Source organism: Callorhinus ursinus, unplaced genomic scaffold, assembly GCF_003265705.2.
Source record: "Callorhinus ursinus isolate GAN/ISIS: 27379988/994484 unplaced genomic scaffold, GSC_fseal_2.0 scaffold41, whole genome shotgun sequence".
Classification (NCBI taxonomy): Eukaryota; Metazoa; Chordata; class Mammalia; order Carnivora; family Otariidae; genus Callorhinus; species Callorhinus ursinus.
Genome location: NW_027397103.1, coordinates 6,655,670 through 6,674,925, shown reverse-complemented (window position 1 = coordinate 6,674,925; position 19,256 = coordinate 6,655,670).

Genomic DNA, 19,256 nt, shown 5'->3' with positions numbered 1-19,256 from the left:
TGGAGACTCCAGCCACGGAGGGACTATGTTTGGGGTCATGTTGAGAAAACATTATGGATCCTGGGGCTCAAAACTAAATAGGAAAACTAATCACAGCGTTCTGTAACTTATGGACGTTAATCTCCCGTGGATTGCTGGCTCTGGGACAGAGCCTGGGCTTGAGGGCTGCTGCATCCTCCCCAAGTTTTAAGGGGCCCAGGGGAGCCGGGAAGGAAAGACGCTTCAACTTGTTCGAAAGTTGAACTAGATGTATGTTCCCAGGGAGACTTCCACAGATGGTCTGTGACATTTGTTCATTCACTCAATAGGCAGCCATTGCAAGTCCTCTGTGTGTCTGGTCGGGTCAGGACACTTGTGTGCATGCGGGGCTGGTGGGGGGGTGGGGGGGCGGTGGTTGGAGAGCATGGGAACTTGCAAAGTGTAAGTCACTTGAGAGGGAATGAAGCAAACTGGAAGGGCACCAGCTTGGAAATGAGCCTCCACTAGGGTTGAAGGCCGGTTGTGCCACACTTGAACTGGATGACCATGGGCATGTGCTTCACCTCTCTGAGATGAAATGCCTTCCTTATAAACTGGGACAAGCAATAGAAATCTACTCAAGGGGTGGTTGTGTGGCTTACTTAAGATCACGTGCGTAAGATGCTTATCATAGTGCCTGGCACCTAACAGGCACCTCATAAATGTGAGTGGAAAACATTTATTCATTCAACAAATATTTCCTGAGCACTTACTGTGTGCGAAGCATAGTTCTTAGCATTGGAGAGCGATACCAGTTGTTCTTACTGTTTCACAGTGACCCGCAGTCCTAATCTCCTTGGGTTTCACAGAAGTCTCCTGAGATTTGAGTTGGCTCTCAGTCCAGGAGGTGAGGTGTCTAAGACTCCCAAGTTCTCCCAGAGGGGTGAGGGGGTCGTGTGGATCCCTCTAAAGGAGAAAGGGGGTGAAGCACATTTCACCTTATTTCTAGGGCCATTCAGATCACTTGATCCTTAGATGATTTTTGACTGAAGTATAAAGAAGTGGCTGTGGACTGTGTGGGTTCGGGGGCACAGTCTGGGGGAGGGGCTCCCTTGATCCACTGCAAGCCCTCATGTTCCATTTTTAGTCTTCCATGGCTGCCTCCATGCCCCCTGGATGAAGTGTATTCTCACCTGGAACCTGGACTAACTCCCTCCTGACCAATGAGAGTAGTGACGATGGTGTTGATGCTATTGTAGTTGACGGTGATGGTGATCATGATGAATTACCACAGAGTGGGTGCTTATCAATGCAGTTTTCCATATATTCTCTCCAGTCCTTGCAATAACTCTGCAAATTAGGCCTTACTATTGCCTGTGACAATGCAGGGATATGAGGTGACAAAAGGAGATGTGACTGTCTCAAAGCCACATCACTGGGAAGAGACAGAGCTAGTTGCAAACTTAACACCCCAACTCAAAACCACTAATTTTGCCAGTAAAATTATAATATTGAATGTGTAGTATTTGTCAGACTCTCTCTCTTTTTAAGATTTCATTTATTTGAGAGAGAGAGAGAGAACATGAGGGAGAAGCAAAATCCCCGCTGAGCTGGAGCCTGTCCTAAGATCATGACCTGAGCTGAAGGCAGATGTTTAACCCACTGAACCACCCAGGTGCCCCTTTGTTAGTCTCTCTTTAAAGAACTTTATGCGTATTACCTCATTTAAGCCCACTGCCCTACGAGGTGGATACTGACTTTATTTCTAGTTTACAGACTCAGAAAGAGAGGCACAAAGTTTAGCACCCTTGACCATGCTCGGGTAGCTGGTTGGTTGTGGATCTGAGATGCCTACTTAAGTAATCTGACTACGGAGCCTGTACTGTTCTCATTTTTATTTTAAAAATATTATTGTGGAAGTCTTCATTTTTCATGGAGGTATAATGTATGCACAACAAAATGCACACATGCTAATGAGCTGCAACGAATTTTTATGCCTGTGCATACACCACCACTAAATCAGCCTGAGCTATTAACCCCCTTGGCCATGCTGATCTAATCCCCAGTTTGATGTCAGAATATTTTGATGCCACTTCACCCTTCCAGATTTATCTTCCACACATATTCACTGTGTTAACACTAATTGCAAACCCACATGGTATTTATTATCGTCCATGCCCTGGTCTAAGTGCCTCACATACATTAACTCATATTTGCTCTGTGAGGTTGGTATGAGTCCTGTGATTCCCACTTCGCAGACATGATGATGGAGGCACAGAGAAGTTAAGTGACCTATCTAATGTTACACAACTGGTGAGTCACAGGGCTGTGAATTAAAGCTGGACGTCGGACTCTAGAAGCCTTCACATGCTCACTTCTTAAATGCACACATAATCCCTTCAAAGAAAAGGTGTTGATCAAGCCCAGTTCACAGATAAGGAAATGAAGATTCAGCAAGGTTAAAATAACTTGCCCAAATATCTCTACTAGTAAGCCACAAAGTGAGGACTCTACTGATTTCCAGATACTTGTCTTTCATCACTGTCCTGAGAGACATCTAAAACATCTTTGCTTTAGATAAGAATTACTGATGTACCTGTTCATCCCCTTCCAGGAATGCCAAGTTTATGGAGAGCAGGAGCTTTGTCTTAGTGGTCTGTCGTCATCTGTAGCCCCCTAGTCCTGTACCGCACACTCTAGTACAGTCTGTGAGAGGAGAGAAGGTTCTGGAAGAAACGTGCTTGCTGTCAAGAATGGCAGAGTCCCAGGCCCCGCCTTGATGAGGCTCTGACCAAATAAATGTTTGTCTCTCCAACTCACCTCTGCAACCCCCCCGAACCCCCACAACCCTGCAAGCTCCTGGGTCCACCCCTTCCTAGCTTTACCTAGGGGGATAGTAAATCTTGACTTTCCCATTTTCCTTCAACTCGAAAGGATATGAATTCCGTAAATCTTGGCCTGAGTGACCATCGGGATGCATGAAATATGACAGGAAGAGGCCAGGGAGGCAGAGTTTATGCAGAGCACAGCATCCAGTGTCGGGGATGGGCAGACCAGGGGCCCTTGGGGACCCCTTGGGCTGCAGAGAGAAGCCTCCCCAGTCTGGGCTGGAATAGACATAGGTTATGGTCTCTGCCCCAGGTGCCAAGGTTCTAAGAGCGTTGCCACTGCACGGGGTGGGAACGGTGACCCGTCCATTAGGGCAATAGGGCAGCAGGAAAAACTTAGCAGTGATGAGAGGAAGAACTTCCTGCAGGGAAACTTTATTAAGCCCTGAAGTGAGTTATTGACAGAGGTGGTGGAAGTGACTTCCTGACTTTGAGACCAAGATGGATAGTTATTGGTCTGCAGGAGTTTGGCCCGGCTGTCTGCGCGGGCCCTTGACCCTTTTGGGGGAGACCGTGCATCAGCTGCGTCGGCCTCCAAGGGCATTCGAGAATGCTCAACGATGATAAAACTCCTCTTTGATGGCAGGTTTAGTGTTTTTACTACTTCTCCCCCTCCTCCTTCTCCTCATTTTGTATGGTAGAATTACACTATGTTCATTCTAAATTTTTAAAAATCCATATAATCTGCAATTCCCACTCCCCTTTCTACTGCTAACATTTGGGGTAAATCTTAATAGATGTTTTGAATGTGCATTCACACATACACACACACACACAGAGCAGTCCTTGTGTGATCTCTGTTTTACAACGTGGACAAGCTCACACTGCCCTCATTGTTCTGATGCTTGATTTTTTTCCTCTTAACATTGTGGGCATCTTCCCATGCCAGGACACACATTTCATTCCATTTGCAAGACAGTAACTTCATATTCCGTATTATGGATATATCATAATTCATGTAATCAATCCTCAGTGACTTAACTTCCAAGTTGTTTTTCCAGTGTTTTTCAATGCAAGAATGCTGCACTAAACCATTAGCGTTTCCGTCCTTCCGTACATGTAGGGGCATTTCTTTAGAACACATTTCTAAGTGAAACTAGAAAGCTAGAGCTAAAAAACCTTTGGGTGTTGCCTGGTGGAATGCCACTGTTCTCCATGAAGATGGAAAGCGCTTATTCCCAATTTTAATGAAGGTGTTGGGAAATGACTTAGCCTTCCCCAACGATGCTCATGAGCACTTGGAAACGTTTGTCAGGGGCGCCTGGATGGCTTGCCGGTTAAGCATTTGCCTTAGGCTCACATCATGATCCCAGGGCCCTGGGATCGAGCCCTGCATTGGGCTCCCTGGTCTGCGGGGAATCTGCTTCTCCCTCTGCCCCTCCTCCTCCTTCTGCCCCTCCCCCTGCTTGTGTTCTCTCTCTCTCTCTGTCAAATGAATAAATACAATCTTTAAAAAAATGTTTGTTATAATATGTTAACAAAAGTAATTTGTATCCATTCTAGGAAAATGTAGAAAATAAAAAAGGAACAAAAGGAACCAAAGACACAATGTGAATATGTTTGACACTTTTGAATTGTACTCTTAAAAAGGGTGAAGATGGTAAATTTTATGTTAGATGTATTTTATGACAATTAAAAAAAAAACAGAGTGAAAGGAAAAAATTGCATGGTTTCATCCCCCAGAGAAAACAGCGCTTTCCCCTGGAGATGTTTTTCTCCGTATTAATACACTGAGTTTACTAATTTCTAACCTGCTATGTTACTGAATATGTCATGACCAATTTTTAGCATAAAGAAGTCAAGATGATTGTTGATGGCTGTGTGGTATTAGGTGGTAACAATAAAGTCAATAGTAACCATGTATCATTGAGGGTCTGCTGTATGCCAGGCACTGAGCTGGGCTCTCTTCGTGTATAATCTCATTTAATCCTTACAACAACGCTATGAAGTGGTTACTATTATGAACAGGAAAGAAACTGAGGCTTGTAGAGGTGAAGCCACTTGTCTAAAGCCTCATAGCTGATTAGAGACGCTAGCTTCACTTGAATGCAGCCCCACGTGCTTCACCACGCTGCTCATACTGGACTAATGGCCAGGGGCCATGGGGTGCTAAGCATCCTCCCATCTTGGGTGTTTGGGCTGCTCCCAGTGCTCCATCCATCCTGCCAACTGTGAATCATCCTTAATTCCATTCCTTCTTAATACCATCTCATCCATTCTGTATTTCTTGGCCAGCCCTCCTTCCCATACATTCCCCAACACTCATAAACACCAAGAGGGACAGCATAGTAGGGTGAGTGTAGACTCTGAAGCAAGACTCCCCAGGTCTGAGGCCCGGGTTCACCCCTCTCTAGCTGTGTGGCCTGAAGCCAAATATCTAAACTCTTTTGTTTCTAAATATTCCTACCTGCATACGGAAGTTAATACTAATAATCTCTATTACAAGTTTGCGTGCACACAAATACACGCATGCACGCACGCACACATAATACACCTACATTCATACATACATATATAATGTGTTAGTTTCCTATTGCTGGTGTAACAGCATGTAATACCATGTATTAGTGTAATACCATGAATTTAGTGGCTTAAAACAGAAAGAATTTGTTGTCAGAAGTCCAAAATGAATCATTTGGGGCTAAAATCAAGGTGTCATCAGGGCTGGTTCCTTCTAGAGGCTCCAGGGGAGAATCTGTTCCTTGCCTCTTCCAGCTTCAGGGGGCTGATGGCATTCCTTAGCTTGTGGCCCCATCTCTCTGATCTCTGTTCTGTCTTCTGAGGTCAAATCTCCTTCTGCCTTCTCCTTATAAAGACACTTGTGATTACATTTAGTTCTCACCCACATAATCCAGGATCATCTCTCCATCCCAAGATCCTTCATTTAATCACACCAGTGAAGGCCCTTTTTGGCATATTGAGTAAAATTCACAGGTTCTGGAGATTAGGATGTGGATATGTTTGGGGGTCTTTATTCAGTCTAACATATACACTTTTTTTTTTCAAAAGTGAGCAATTGCTATTATTGGGAAGGTAGACACCATTTCTGATTCCTCTAACCAACCTCAGTATCTAGATAGGAAAGACTCAGTGCACTTCTACATATACATTTGAGTCGAAAGAAAGAGTTTTTGAAAATATAGACTACCCAATTCTGCAGAGTTCTTTTAAAGTCCTGGGCGCCTGGGTGGCTGAGTCGGTTAAGCAGCTGTCTTCGGCTCGGGTCATAATCCCAGGGTCCTGGGATCGAGCCCCGCATCGGGCTCCCTGCTCGGTGGGGAGCCTGCTTCTCCCTCTCCCTCTGCCTGCCTCTCTGCCTACTTGTTCTCTCTCTGTATCTCTCTGACAAATAAATAAATAAAATCTTTAAAAAAAATAAATAAAATAAAATAAGTCCTACAGGACTAAAACAATAGAGTTAATCATGATTGATGATGATTTCTCTGAAAAACTCAAGGGATCCTGGTTGCCCTCCCCATCTTCCTGCTGAACCTTACCTTCCTCTGCCCCATGGCCCCTCTGGCCTCTTCCCTGCCTTGTACCTTATTTCAGGGAGAAAATGAAAGCCATGACGTCCTGCCTCAACTTCCTCCTTTTCTACTTCGATCCTACCACGAACCATAACTAAAATTCTAACATTTCCTCCTTTCCTTCTGTCAAAATAGAACAGGTGTTCCTTCTCCAGTCCAGAATGACTGCCTTGGGGCACCTGAGTGGCTCAGTCGGTTAAGCATCTGCCTTCAGCTCAGGTCATGATCTCGGGGTCCTGAGATCGAGCCCCATGTCAGGATCCCTGCTCAGGGAGGAGTCTGCTTCTCCCTCTCCCTGTGTGCTCTCTCTCTCTCCTTCTCTTTCCTGCTCTCTCTCTCTCAAGTAAATAAATAAAATATTTAAAAACAAACAAACAATGTGACTCCTTTTACTTCAACATCCCTGAACATCACCCCTTCTCAACTTTTCTTTTCTTTTCTTTTTTGCATGAGAGAGAGAGAGAGATTGAGAGAGAGCGCACACGAGCAATAGGTAGGGACAGAGGGAGAAGCAGACTCCCTGCCAAGCAGGGAACCTGATACAGGACTCAATCCCAGGACCCTGGGATCATGACCTGAGCCAAAGGCAGATGGTTAACCAACTGAGCCACCCAGGTGCCCCCCTCAACTTTTATAAGCACTTTGCCGCATTGTTTACACCAAATTTTCTCAAATTGTGTTCTGCAAAATACTAATTGTCTGAACATGTCAAAGGAGGCTCTGAGGGGGATAATGTTTTCTATCCATCCATCCATCCACCTGCCCATTCATCCATCCATCTATCCATCCATCCATCCATGCATCCATCCATGCATCCATCCATCCATCTATCATCTACCTTTCTCATCTTCTGTGATCAAATATATGGGAGCCTACCTATTTCCCCATCTCATACACACATTTACTTTTATCCTTCACCTTGGCCACTGGGGAAATCCACAAGCATGCATTAGCATATTTAAAGCCCTGAGAAGAACTGCCTTAAAAATACAACTAGTATGTTTATTTTCATCTTACCCAATATTTCCCAAACTGAATTGAAGACAGACCTTCTTTTTCATGTCCTTTCTCCTCACAGAATACCTTCTGAAACCAGTGCCCCCTGGGTCACCTTTTGGGAAGCGCTGAGTTGTACACTTTCTGAATCGAATTCCCAACAAGGCCATTACCTGTTCCCTACACCACCTTGCTGAGCTCTTGGAACTTCAGCTATGAAAGCAAATTGAGTGTATATTATGCACCAGCCCCATTATGCTCACGATTACCTTAGATGTAACAACTTTATGCAATCCCCATCTTACAGATGACAAAATAGAGGCTTGGAGATGAACTCATTTGTCTCTGGTTAAATCAACAGTAAGTGGCAGAGTTGGGTTCAAACCAAGGTCTTCATGAATCCTGAGTCCATGGTCTATACTACTCCATTTTTTCCCCCACTAGAAGCATAAAAGCCAAAGACTATGTTGTTATCTTTCTCTAAGGAGACCTCACGTCCCTGTTAATTTCTTCGGAGAGTGCCAGTTTCCTAAAATCCTACCTGTCTTAGTTCATGAAGAGCTGCAAGTGTGTTTTAAATCCAGAGGGAAAGACCAACAAACAACAGCCCTTCTCCCTTGGTGGCACATTTATAAACAGATGCAAGACAGGAAATGGGTACCCTCCACCCCTGCCCCAGGGTGTCTGCAGACAGAACAAAGAACAGGGTTCTGTGCCCGGCCAGCATGCACAGCCTCTAACGTGATTGCTGCCTGATGGTGTGAAATGGATTCAAGGCCCAGGTCCATCTGGTTTGTGTATCGTGAACGAGCTGTTAAAGTGTCAGGACTTAACTTCTCTGGATTTGAGGAAGTCTCATGAGGTTTTATTGAGCAGTTAAGATGGGTGTAAACCTCACTGGTGGGACCCGCTTCTCCCCTATGATCTAAGAGACATACACAGTTCATAGGATGGAGAAGCACAGGTTAAAAATAAGAGGATGTACCCCCCCCCCCCACTTCCCAATTAAAGCACTGGGGACTTAGGATCCAGGCTCCATTGATTATGCACAATCATGAGCAATTCATTCTCTCTCTCAAAGCCCCAGGACCTCCTCTGGGACATGGGGACCATTATCTTGCCCAAGTCACAGAGCTGCTTGGATATGAAAGATAATGAGAGCTGTAAAGGAGTCTGCTAATGGGAGGGGTAGTCCTAGTTTCTTTCATTTCCTTTTCCAGAAGGAGCCAGAAAGAGCTGTAGGGACCTTGTGTCTTGTTCCTGCTTTCCCTCTCTCCTGGTCACAATTAGGCAGTATTTCTACACATAGTACCAAAACGTCCTCAGGAATGACTTGCAGCTGCTCTGGGTTGTGTGGTGTTGGCTGCTTCTGAAGGTCCATCAGCCTTGGAAAGAATAGAAGATCATGGCTCCAGGCTGAAGAAGGGGTAACAGGAGGGTGGTGGTTTTAAAATGCATTCATGAATTCCTTGACACACCTCTTATCAAAAGATGGAGTCTAATCCCCTGTCCTGAATATAGCCAGGCTTTGTGGCAGACCTGTGATGAATAGATTATGGCAGCAGGGATGCTCTGTGACTTTTGAAGCTAGGCTAGGAAGACACTCCAGCTTCCCCCTGGCTCCCTTGCTTGGAGTGCTTGCCCATGGACTTCCTGGACTTGAAGCCTCTCTTGTATAATGACCCCACTTCTCCACCAGAAAATGGGTCTTCTGTGTGTGGCTGGGCTTGAAGGAGAGTTGTTTGCAGATAGACAGTCCCATAACTACATCCTGACCATTTTCTTTCTTCCCATGTCCTTGTAAATTTCCAGGAAAGAACTCTGATTGATTTCGTTTGGGTTGTGAATCCATTCCTGAACCAATCACCATAGCCAGAGGGATGAGCTACTGGGATTGGCCAGCACGGGTTACATGTCCCGCCTTTGGACTTTGGGAATGTCTGGATATCAAGTTGGATTAGCAAAACCACACACATGACACGGAGAAGAGATAGTTCCCCTAAAATGTGGGTGCTTTTGGCTTGAAAGGGGTACTGAGCAATGAAGAAAATGAGATGTGTCTGTCAGCACATTCCACATGTGTAATTTTCTGTTTGTTTCTGGATTTAGCTGTCAGTTCCTTGTATCAGAGAACTGCAACCCCAGGCCCAGCATAGTGTCTGGTACACAGTAGGTGCTCAAGAAAAGCCCAGTGCTATTTCTTGTTCTTTTTTTAAAAATTAATTTATTTATTTGAGAGAGAGAGAGAGAGAGACAGAGAGTTGGGGGAGGGGCAGACGGAGAGGGAGAGAAGCAGACTCCCTGCTAAGCGAGAGCCCAACATGGGGCTCGAGATCATGACCTGGGAGTCCAGTGACTGAGCCATCCAGGCACCAACCCCCACATGCTATTTCTATCATGTCAAGCTAGGATTGTCATGAATCCAATAAAAACAGATGAGGATTTCATGGGTGACATTGGCATTGCTATTGTACTTGTAGGAGAAGGAACCAATTGTCGGATGCAAGAGTTTAGCTTTTGACTTGTTTTCTCTGAGCTTCAGGTTTTCTCACCTGTCAAATGGGTTCAGTAATGAAACTTACCTCCAAGGGGTATGGAAAGGATCCGGACAGAATGTGTATGAATGGGCTAGAATGTTTTTATCAAATATGTATTATCATCCCCGAGATGTCTCCGGGCAAAAAGTTTCCACCCTTTTCCTGGAACTCTGTTCATGGACTAGCTTTTGGCAATTAAAAGCCATCAGTTATGCTTGCTGAAAATCACTCCGTTTTCCCCAATGTTCACACCTGTCAAATAGGAATAATAATTCCATCTCTTGTACCAGGCCATTAGTCAAGGTGGATGCCTTCTGGATGCAGAGTGCTGAGTGGAATCACTATGGCCTCTCCTTGTAGTTATGAGTCATTACCTTGCAGGGTGGTTCTTTGGGTTCAGCATCTGCAGGCTGACTGAGAAAGAGGGTTTAGGGGGAGGGACATGGAGAATACTGTGCTTTTTTGTTTCCAGCGACATTTTCCCAACCACTGCTTCCTCCTGCACTCCAAAGCCTTAGGAGTCCAACCTAAACGGGGCAGCAAGTGAGTTGTTCAGGGAGAGAGGAAATTACAGAGGTTCAGAGGCCTGCTTGGTATTTGTGGGGGGCAGTGAGCACTAGCTCTGGGCTGTGAGTCTCACAGTTTGCCCTAATTTTTGTGGAGTGGTATCTTGGCTTTGGTCATGACTCTATCACTCACCAGCTGAGAGCCCTTCAGCAAGTCACTCTATTTCTCTGAGCCTCAGTGTTCTCATCTGCGAAATTGGACTAATAATCTCCACTCCACCTGCATGGATGAGACCTGAAGAGGGAGAGCCCCAAGGACAACTTCCACTCATCGCCCCCACCTCAGATGTCTCCAGATAGGATGCTCCCAAGGCTTCCAGCTAGCTCTGTTTCTTAACCTTCCATAAGGTAGTGACAAGACAGCCCTCGATCACACAGGCAGCAGTCCCTGCCCCCAAGGGGCAATCAGTGGGGACAAAGGTCAAATATACAATCAAACAGATAATTATAGATCTGAGAGCTGCTGACATGGATTTTGGCTCTTTTTGTTGTTCAATACCTTTGCACCCTTCTTCAGACCAAAGCACCTCCCTTTTTTCTCAGGGGATCTACTCCTTGTCTATACCATGTAGTTCTGCACCACTTGCTGATTATACGCCTATCCTTACATTCACTGTCCCAAGGGTGGACACGTGACCGATGCTGACCAATCAGTTGCTCATCCCTCTGGCTGGAGTGACTGGCTCCAGAATGGGCACATGACCCAAGCAGAGCCAATCAGAGTTCCCTCCTGGGAATTTACATGGGCAAAAGGAAGTGGAAAGCCTGGAGGTTTGGATGGAGCTGTGTGTCTGCACACCTGCCTGCCTCAACTCCAGCCACATGGAGAACGATGTGGTTCTCTCAGGAGAAAAGAAGGGGGTCAACATATAAGAAGGCAGCAGAATCAAGATTTAAGCTGAGGGGGAGAGATATTTCAAGTCCCAGAGGTCTGTGAGTCCCCCCATCTCTGGGATTTAGGTGTCCTATGAGTTCATAAGAGCATCTTTTGGGGGTTGGGATGGTTTAACTTCAGTTTCTGTTCCTTACACAATAAAAGGATTCGGACCCAAGCAAGTTCTTTGCAAGAAACACACAAAGAGCTACAAGAGACTATAACAGGAAGAACTGGGAACATCCAAGGGTGGAGAAGGGTCTCCTGAAATGAGCAAGATGAGTAGGAGTCGGCCAGTCCAAGGGTGGGGTCAGGGGCTTAGAAGAGTATTTTGCAGGTGGAGGCTGTGTGTGACACATTCTAAGGGCCTAATCGGGAGAGAAGCTGATTAACCAAGACCATTAACTGAGCCATTATCCGAGGCTATATAATACATGCATACGTACACATACGTATATATACACAGTGTATAAAGCCCCACCATCTATATATGTATGTGGAGATCGAGAGAGAGAGAGAGAGAGAGAGAGATGGTAGGACTTTACAGAGAGACATTAGAGCCTGAAACAGGAAACAACCTCCAGCTTAATCTCCAACATGCCTGTTTCTAAATATTAATCAATCACATATTGCCCTAGGAAATTTCTCTCTAACTCTGTCTCCCCATTGCCCCCTGCATCCAGCCATGTCCTCAGGGCCCCTTCTTTCCACACCTTTCTCTCTTCCAGCCTTTTCCAATAGTCCTTGGTATCTTAACTCCAATTTCTGGTCTGCCTGCAGGAAGGAACAGCCCCATGGTTTATGATGTAAACTTGAATATGCGCCAGAGTCAGAATCACCTGGATGTCCTGTGGAAACACAGATTGCTGAGCCCTGTCCCCCACCACCGTTCCTGATTCAGCAGCTCTGGATTGGGCCTGAGCAACTGCATTTCTAACAGGTTCCCAGGTGGTGCTGATGCCGCTGGTCCCAGGACCACACTTTGAGAACCACCAATAAGGAACAATTTGTCTGTCTCCAGCGGTCCATCCCTCACATCATGGCCTCCTGTTCCTCAGCCAAAGGGTCATTCCACTCCCTCCCAAACACATGAAGTATTCCTTTGCCTCAGTTTACTGATCTGTAAAATGCAGGCAATAATGGCACCTAACTGATCGGATCATCTTATGTAAAGCCATTAGAACAGTGACTGGCACGTAGAAAGTACTACTTAGGTGTTAGTTATGATTGTTTTGGCATTTTGTATTTCCCAAAGATGGCCACAACAACACCTCCCGTCCCATACATTTGCCTTATCACGTGACCTTGAGATTCCTCCCACTGAGTATGGAGATTACATCTCCTTGATCTTGGGTGGACCTTTGTGACTGCTTTAACCAACGGTGTAGAAGGAGTGATGCCATGTGACCTCTGAGGCTAGTTTATAAAAATGCCATGCACTTCCTCCTTCTTCTCGCTCATGGAGCCCAGCCACCGTGCTGTGAGGAAGCCCAAATGAGCCCACATGGAGAGGCCATGTGGAGACGCTTTATGTCAATGTCCTGGCCAACAGCCCAGTTGTTGACCTAGCCAACAGCCAACATCGACTGCCAGACAGGTAATGAGGAGAACTTCAGATGTTTCCAGCCTCTAGCCATTGGATCACCTCCAGCTGTCAGGTCGTCCAGCTGAGGTCCCAGATATCATGGTAGAGACAAGCTGTTCCCACTATGCCCTGTCCAAATTCCTGACCCACAGAATGAGCGGGCATAAGTACAATGGTTGTTTTATGCCACCAAGTCTTGGTGTGGTTTGTTGTACATCAGTACCAACTGGAACAATTATTAATTATTATTATTATTATTAAGGATTTTATTTATTTATTTGAGAGACAGAGAGAGAGAGAGAGAGTGCAAGCCGGGGAGGGGCAGAGGGAGAGGCAGACTCCCCGCCGAGCAGGGAGCCCGACGCTGGGCTCGATCCCAGGACTCTGAGATCATGACCTGAGCCGAAGGCAGATGCTTAACTGATTGGGCCACCCAGGCACTTCTGTTAATCATTATTATTAATTGTCATTTTGTATTACTTATCCCAAGAGACAAATTGTCAGACAATGCCAATCCCCAAGAAAGCAGAATAAGCTATAGTTGATTTTTATTTTAAGACTGGATCTTGCTCCTCCAGGCTTGAGCTCACGCCCAAGAAAAAGTGGCCAACCTTGCTTCTGCCCTAAAGGCTCCCCTTCTTCAGCTCAGCATCCAGGGAGAGGGGGCAGAGGACTGGAGCCGGGAGCAAGAAGAGTTTCAGGATTTCCATCTGCTGTGTCGCCTTCGAGGAGTGACTGAAACAGCATTTCTGGTGGCCTCTTGCTGTCCCTGCCTCTTTTTCTTACCCTCGCCTGTGGCCAGGTGTCCAGCTAGCCCTGCCCTCTGCTTCTGCCTGTCTCCTATTTCTCTGCTCCTTCCCTACACTTCTGTCATGAGTCTCCTTGGTGAGAGTGGGTGGTGACTGCCTACCACCATTAGTGAGACCCAAACCGGCACTTCCCTTGTGAGCCAATGGGCTCTGCTGCTCTGAGCCTGTGACCGGCCTACCTAAGACCCTCCAAAGGCTCCCTATTGTCTTCAGGGCCCCTCCCCAGGCCCACCCAGTCCTGAGGGGTCCTGCTCACCCCTCTGCCTTCATTTTGTGCCCTGAGTCTTCTTCATGTTCTCAAGAATCCAGCTGTACTGACCACCTTTCAGTTCCTTGAATACCCTGTGCTCTCAAACACTGGGCCTTCGCCCACGCTGTTCCCTCAGCCTGGTTTGCTCTTCCCTCCCTGAGTTTACTCCCACACCTCCTTCAGATCGCCGTGCAAGGGTCCCTACTGCAGGTTCTCAGCATGTCTCTTCCTTCCCTTCTCATCAAGCTTGCAATCGTGACTGAACATTGGATTGCTTTCTGTTTGCACCATTAGGTTCTAAGCTCCGTGAGGGCAGGGAAGTTGCTCGATTTCTTCTCTGCATCTCCCAGTAAATATGGCACAGTGCTCAGCATGTCGGAGGTCCTTGGCAAACATTTGTGGAGTAAATGAGTGAACAAGCAAGCATAACCCTTTCCGTGCTCAATGGTCCCTTCTGATTTTTGTCAACAGTGAAACCCTTCCAGAAAAGACAGAACAAAATGCAGTTGCAAAGAGGGGTTATGGCATGCAGATTTCTGCCTTGCGCACTTTGCTGGGCTTCCTCCTCGATAGGGACCCTCTGGACTCTGGCTGCCCGTTCAGGGGCTTGTGTTCAAATTCTGCTCCTTCCTCTCTGTGTGCCCTTGGATCAAATACTCACCCCACTCATTCTTCTCTGTAAAATGGGATAAAGACGAGTCCTACCACATGAGGTCATTGGGAGCTGTCCGGGTGAATATGTGCAAAGCACTGGGAACGGAGTCTGGTCTACACTAAGGACTCTGAATTATTAGATTAGGAAAGGCTCCACTTTGCTGGCCTGGTCCGCCTCCCTCTAGCTGCCTCGTCCAAGTGCCCGCCCAGCCGTGGCCTTGTCCTGCTCATCACGAATGGCTGCCTGCTATTTCCCTGTCCTCGCTCGTCTGGATTCTGGGACTTCCTACACAGGAGCCTAGCCCTGGACAGCGACGGTGACCCGTGGAGAATGCATCACGCCTGTCAGGGTCCTATTGCTTCAGCGGCCGGGAGGGCAGCATCCTGCTGGGAGAGAGAGCTTCCCATGAAGATGGATGGCCTTCCACTCCTTGACAGAGCTCCAGCCGGGAGAGATCAGGGACCCCGCCACGGGATGGTAGGGGCAGTGTGTTTGAAGTGGCTAGTGGGCCCAGTGGGAGAGGACAAGGCAGGCGTGGAGGCCTCGTTCACTTTGCTTCACTAACTCTCAGCCTTGCAGACTGACAAGCCCTCTCTCCTTGGAGAGGCAACTGCTCAGCTGCCCAAGTGTCCCTTCAAACAACGAGGAAGCCCAGGGTTTGCAGACATGCATTTCAGGGTCAGGGGCCTTGAGAAGTCCTTGCTTTGCTGTGCTTTTACCTTGATCACTGAACTTGGGCCCATTACTTCTCTTCCCCCAGATCTCAGTTTCTTCATCCACAGAATGGGAATAATCTAGGAGATAGGCATGTGGGCCTCCAGAGAGCGCCATCTATGGAAATGGTCAAAAGCTTTCTGTAAAGGGCTAGCTGGGAGATATTTGGGGCTTTGTGGACCTTTTGGTCTTTGTTGTAACTACTCCACTCTGCTGTTGTACCAGGAAAGCAGCCACAGGTGATAGGTAAATGAATGGGTGTGCTCCAGTAAAGTTCCAATAAAACTTTATTTATATGAGCAGGTGGCACTGGGATTTGGCCCGTGGGCCACAGTTTGCAAGCCCTGGTCTAGGACATGGTTCTCTAGAGCCAGGCTTCTGGATCCTGGCTGTGCCTGGGTTTAAATCCCAGCGCTGTCATTCACTTGCTATGGGATATTTCTTCACTTAATGGCATTTGTAAGAATTTGAGGAGTTATACATTCATAGGCAAAGCAGTTGCAAGGGTGTCTGGAAAACATTTATCATAATATGTGTTCACTCTCACTTTTGTCGTTACAAAGCTGAGGAAAACATGGCCCCTACTTTGAGGGATAAGCCTTGAATGTCTTGAGAGAAATCCGGTGCCCTGTCATAGTTTCCTAATATTGCATAAGATCAGACCCCTCTTCTTTTCTCCAACCTTCTACATCAGGGCATCTTTCATTCTGTTTCCTGATTAATTTTCCTAAAACAATGATTCATTCATACCTTTCTAAGATGAGGTTCCCCAGGAGTAGACCCTGAGATGAAATTTGTGTTCGGGTAATTTATCTGGGAAGTGCTCCCAAGAAAGCAAGAGAATGCAAAGTCCAGCAGAAGAGAGCTTCATCCTGATCCCCTGAGGGAGCTCTGGGTAGAAGCTCTGTTTCAGAGTTTGTCCCTGTCTGAGGCAAGGACTGTCACATTCCTGCACTTGATAGACATAGATTGGGTGAGGGCTCTGCAAGAGGGACAGGTCCTGCTCTCTTCTCCCAGTAGACACAGAGGTTCAGAGGACATGAGGGCCAGTTGTGCTAGGAGGATTGGAAGGGCAATCCTTAGAAATAGATTGCATACAAGCTGGAAGGAAAGCATGCAAAAGCTATAACCAGATTGGGGGAGTACTGGCAGCATCCATGGCTCTGCCTTGGCACCCAGGAGCTGATGTGCTCCTGCATTTGGCATGACCCACTCTGGGGTAGTGTCACACTCCAGACCTTCTGGCTAAGATCATATTGTCACACTCCCCTAGTCCAAATCTACCCAGGTGTACAGTACCAAGTGAAAGGCTATTAGATGAGCACTCAAGCACAGCAACAAATTGGCCCCAACCCAGCATCTTATCTTGATGTTCCTAGGAAGTTTCTACTCGATGCTTTGTTACCCCAAGATACCATGCACAATGAGCCTCTCTACGTCCAAGCCCCTTCCCAGGATGATGCTCCTTCTCTTGTCTAATAACATCTGGTCCCCCAGTCTTCAATTCTGACTTCAGAGCTCATCTTTTCTTCTAGCTCTTCAGTTGACACGGTGGGCTCAATGAGTGTGTTTTGAGTGAGTTCATGAGAGCATGATTTAAAAAATGTTCTTTCTGTTTCTCGAGGAGCAGAGATTTGGGATCTAGGGAAGAAAACAGAAAGGCTTGGCAACACATCACAGCACACACTACTGTTTTATCCACACCAGATAATGTTATTCCTACATGTAAGTGAGGGAACGGAGGCACAGGGAGCTGATAAAAATGACCCAGGATCTCTTAGTCAGTTCTAGAATTCAAATCTACTTTGTTCTTGTTACTCTGAGAACTTGCTCTCCATGGATGCAAATTCAGAGATGGGTAGTAAGAAGAGCATGATATTGGGTGCTCTTGGAATCTAATTCATCATTCAGACACCTCTACATACCTCTTAGTGTTTCTCCTTAAGGGTCACTTCTGGGTCTATTATCTGACATTCTCTTATGTGGTTAAGACACTTAATGGGTAAGAGAAGAGCCTTCAGCTTGGCCAACCTGGGTTTGAATCTCAGCTCTGCTTTTTTTTTTTTTTTTCTGTGTGACCTGGGTTACCTAGACTCTTTGAACATCTGCTTTCTCAACTTCTAGAAAGGTGTTAACAATGTCGTAGATTGTTAGGATGTCTTAAAGTGCTTGCTTGCTAGATGATAGAGATGATGTGCTAATGATGACCTCAATGGTAACAGTGTTGATGGTGATGGTGGTGGTGATTATGATGATGGTGATGATGATGATGATGGTGGTGGTGGTGATGGTGATGATGATGGTGGTAGGGTGATCATGGTGATGGTGGTGATGGTGGTGATGGTGATGATGATCGTAGTAGGGTGATCATGGTGATGGTGATGATGGTGGTGGTGATGATAATGATAATGATGATTATGGTGAAAGTCATGATGACTATGGTGGTGGCAATGATGATGATGATGGTGGTGATGGTAATGACATGATGATAATGACAATGATGGCAAAGGGCACCTTGGACTTGTCAAAATTCATCCTCAGTCACCATCACTGGTTGCTAGAATTACCAGTACCTATGACAAAGCATCATTTCTGGCACAGTCATCCTTGGTAGGACATGGGAGGGACTTTTCTTGGGACACAAGGTAAGGCTGGAGACCACACATGAGAAGAACAGGCTTGGGAATCAGAAGACCTCCTTCTCTTTGCACAACTAACACCAATTCCTGTGTGTCCCTGGGCAAGTCAACCCTTGCCCCCTTGTCTGAGCCTGTACTTTCTTCTTCCTACGTTGACTAGGTTGGATGAGATGAAAGGAAAATCAGATTCAATGAATCCTGTGTGGGATGTCCTTTAGCATAGGTCTTCTGAGGAACCCATAACTACATTTTGGCTTATTTGAGCCACCCTTTCAAGAACTTCCAGTCTTTTAAATCTTCCCTCTTACTGTTTGTGCCTTGACCTATACCCAGCACACAGAAGGGGGCCATCAAATGTCCATTTCCCAAAATAAATAATAATAGCCAACAATGAGTTAGGACTTACTTTAAGGGCTCCTGTCACAGAGCAGATTCCCCAGGAGGCTGACTTTGGGGTAGAGATCAGCAAGCAGGGAGTCTATGAGGAGGCTTTCAGGATCAATGCCTGGAGAACTGAAATGACAGTACTCTAATGATCAGACAGATCAAACAACAGGCAGGACTGGGCAGCGGGAGAAGTTGGGCTGATGCAGGCTGAGCCAGGGCCTCCATGAACCTCACAGGGAGCCCTAGAGCCAAAATAACCCTTCTGAGTCTCTGTCATTGTGGTGAGGGACACAGCAGCCTGGGGAAGGCAGGGCGCCCTTCGGTGAGCTAGCTCTTTTCACAGCTGAAGCAACCCCAGAGACTGACAGCTGAGGTCTAGCAGATGGCAGCACTCCTGGCAGCTGAGACAATAGACCTTTCATTCCCGAAAGGGGAGCTGGGCAGCATGTCACAGCATCCGGTATGGATTCCTCTCACTTCTATTACAAATGAGGGAACTGAGGCACAGGGAGGTGATCTACATTGCTCAAGTTTTTGTAATTTATGAGGAAAGGCTCTAGGATTCAAATCCAAGTCTACTGGATTCCAAGCAAACTTTTTTTTCTTAATTTTTTTATTCTTATGTTAATCACCATACATTACATCATTAGTTTTTGATGTAGTGTTCCATGATTCATTGTTTGTGCATAACACCCAGTGCTCCACGCAGAACGTGCCCTCCTTAATACCCATCACTAGGCCAACCCATCCCTCACCCCCCCAGAACCCTCAGTTTGTTTTTCAGAGTCCATCGTCTCTCATGGTTCGTCTCCCCCTCCGACTTACTCCCCTTCATTCTTCCCCTCCTACTAACTTCTTCTTTTTTTTT